The 3,039-nt window shown below is 40.3% G+C and overlaps 1 non-coding gene across 1 annotated transcript; it reads left to right on the top strand.

Moving 5' to 3' along the window:
* Positions 1–2,648: 2,648 nt before the first annotated feature.
* MIR1255B (microRNA mir-1255b) lies at positions 2,649–2,711 on the top strand. Its single transcript, NR_032983.1, has one exon. It is a non-coding gene; the product is annotated as a microRNA mir-1255b (primary transcript).
* Positions 2,712–3,039: the final 328 nt, after the last annotated feature.

Genomic DNA, 3,039 nt, shown 5'->3' with positions numbered 1-3,039 from the left:
TGTGTCTAGTGGGTATTTCTGCCGTTCAACATAAATGGATTAGACAAAGATGAGCCCCAGTTAGTGAATAGCAACGGGTTAGTAGAAGATGCTCTGGCTCCAAGTGCAAAGAATGGAGCTCAGAAGAGCTCTTCATCCAACAGGAAGAGCAAGAACACAAGGCAGGGCTAAGCGCTCATTGCACTGCTTACTCACAGTTGGCACAATACATAAAATGACACAATTTTACAATGGTCACGAAAACATTAAAGAATGCTCTAAAGTCTAAAACCTAAATACTTCACTTCAGAATTATAATTATTTCTTGCTTTTGACTCTCCCCCATCTTGAGATTTTGCACATACACACACACACAGACGTGGGCATATTTCTCAAATAATTTTCTAGAAGCTTTACTTAATTTACTCTTCACAATAACCTTCTTTAGATACTTCTGTTATTATTACCATTTTATAGATTTGGAAACTGAAGTACAGAGATGTTAGGACACTGTCTTCACATCACTCAGCGATCAAAATAAGGAAGAAAGAGGAGAAAGAAAAGGTAAAGAAGGAGAGGAGACTAAGGACAAAGAGAAAGGGGGAAAGGAGGAAAACTAAGAAAAATCAATTTTTTGCCACAGGTATGACCCCAAAACTCAGTCCACTAAGAATGTCTAACCAGGGGTCAGCAAACTATGACCTGTGATTCACATCTGGCCCTCTGTCAGTTTATGTAAATAAAGTTTTATTGGAACACTGCTATGCACTTTCATTAACATGTTATCTATGGCTGCTTTTGAGATATGATCTCAGAGTTGAGTAGTTATGACAGAGATCATACGGCCCACAGAGCCAAAAATATTTACAGGCATTCCTCATTTTATTGCACTTTGCTACACTGTGTTGTGCAGATACTGCATTTTCTACAAATTGAAGATTTGTGCCAACACTGTATTGAGCAAGTCTATCGGTGCCATTTTTCCAAGAATGTTTGCTCACTTCATGTCTCTTTGTCACATTTTGGTAATTCTCACCATATTTCAAAATTTTCATTCTTATAATGTTTGTTATGGTGATCTGTGATCGGTGATCTTTGATGTTACTATTGTACTTGTTTTGGGGCACCACAAACCACACCCACGTAAGACAGTGAACTTAGTGGATATTACACATGTTCTGACTTCGCCAACCAGCTGTTCCCCCATCTCTCTCCCCGTCTTCAGGCCTCCCTTTTATGTAAGACACAACACTGCTGAAATTAGGCCAGTTAATAACCCTACAATGGCCTCTAAGTGTTCCAGTGAAAGGAAGAGTAGCATGTCTTTCACTTTAAATCAAAAGCTAGACATGATCATGCTTAGTGAGGAAGACATGTCAAAAGCTGAGATAGGCTGAAGGCTAGGCCTCTTGCACCAAACAGTCAGCCAAGTTGTGACTGCAAAGGGAAAGTTCTTGAAGGAAATTGAATGTGCTATGCCAGTGAACACACAAGTGACAAGAAAGCAAAGCACCATTATTGCTGATATGGAGGAAGTTTTAGTGGTTTGGATGGAAGATCAAGCCAGCCACAGCCTTCCCTCAAGCCAAAGCCTAATCCAGAGCAAGGCTCTAACTCTCTTCAATTCTATGAAGGCTGAGAGAGGTGAGGAAGCTGCAGAAGAAAAGTTTGTAGCTGGCAGAGGTTGGTTCATGAGGTTTAAGGAAAAAAGCCAGCTCCATAACATGAAAGTGCAAGGTGAAGCAGCAAGTGCTGACGTAGAAGCTGCAACAAGTTAACCAGAAGATCTCACTAAGATAGTTAATAAATGCAGCTACACTAAACAACAGATTTCCAATGTAGACAAAACAGCCTTACATTGGAAGAAGATGCCATCTAGGACTTTCATAGGTAGAGAGGAGAAGTCAATGCCTGGCTTCAAAGCTTCAAAGAACAGGTTGTCTCTCTTGTTAGGGGCTAACACAGCTGGTGACTTTAAGTTGTAGCCAGTGCTCAGCTACCATTCCAAAAATCCTAGACCCCTTAAGAATTATGCTAAATCTACTCTGCCTGTGTTCTATAAACAGAACAACAAAGCCTGGGTGACAGCAGATCTCTTTACAACATGGGTTACTGAATATTCTGAACCCACTGTTGAGACTCACTGCTCAGAAAAAAAAGATTCCTTTCAAAATATTGCTGGTCATTGACAATGTACCTCATCACCCAAGACCTCTGATTGAGATGTGCAACGAGATTAATGTTGTTTTTATGCCTGCTAACACAACACCCGCTCTGCCATCCATGGATCAAGGAGTAATTTCAACTTTCAAGTCTTACTATTTAAGAAATTCAATTCGTAAGGGTATAGCTGCCATAGACAGTGATTCCTCTGATGGATCTGGGCAAAGTAAATTAAAAACCTTCTGGAAAGAATTCACCATTCCAGATTCCATTAAGAGCATTTATGATTCATGGGAAGAGGTCAAAATATCAACACTAACAGAATTTTGGAAGAGGTTGCTTCCAACCCTCATGGATGACGTTGAGGGGTTCAAGACTTCAGTGGAGGAAATAACTCCAGATGTTGTAGCAATAGCAGGAGAGCTAGAATTAGAAGTGGAGACTGAACATGTGACTGAATTGCTGCAATCTCATGATAAAACTTTAACAGACGATGAGTTGCTTCTTACGGATAAGCAAAGAAAGTGGTTTCTTTAAATGGAAACTACTCCTGGTGAAGATGCTGTGAAGATTGTTGGAATGACAACAAAGAATTTAGAATATTACACAAATTTAATTGATAAGGCAGTGCCAGGGTTTGAGAAGATTGACTCCAATTTTGAAAGAGTTTCTGCTCTGGGTAAAATGCTATCAAAACACATTGCATGCTACAGAGAAATCATCTGTGAAAGAGTCAGTTGATGGGGCAAACTTCATCGTTGTCTTATTTTAAGAAATTGCCACAGCCACCCCAACCTCCAGCAGCCACCACCCTGATCAGTCAACAGCCAACAACATGGAGGCAAGACCCTCCACCAGCAAAAAGATTACGACTCACTGAAGGCTCAGGTGATAGTT

This window comes from Equus caballus, chromosome 22 (genome assembly GCF_041296265.1).
Source record: "Equus caballus isolate H_3958 breed thoroughbred chromosome 22, TB-T2T, whole genome shotgun sequence".
NCBI classification, from domain to species: domain Eukaryota; kingdom Metazoa; phylum Chordata; class Mammalia; order Perissodactyla; family Equidae; genus Equus; species Equus caballus.
Note: the sequence above shows the minus strand (reverse complement) of the source record. Positions and strands in the feature narration are given on the sequence as shown.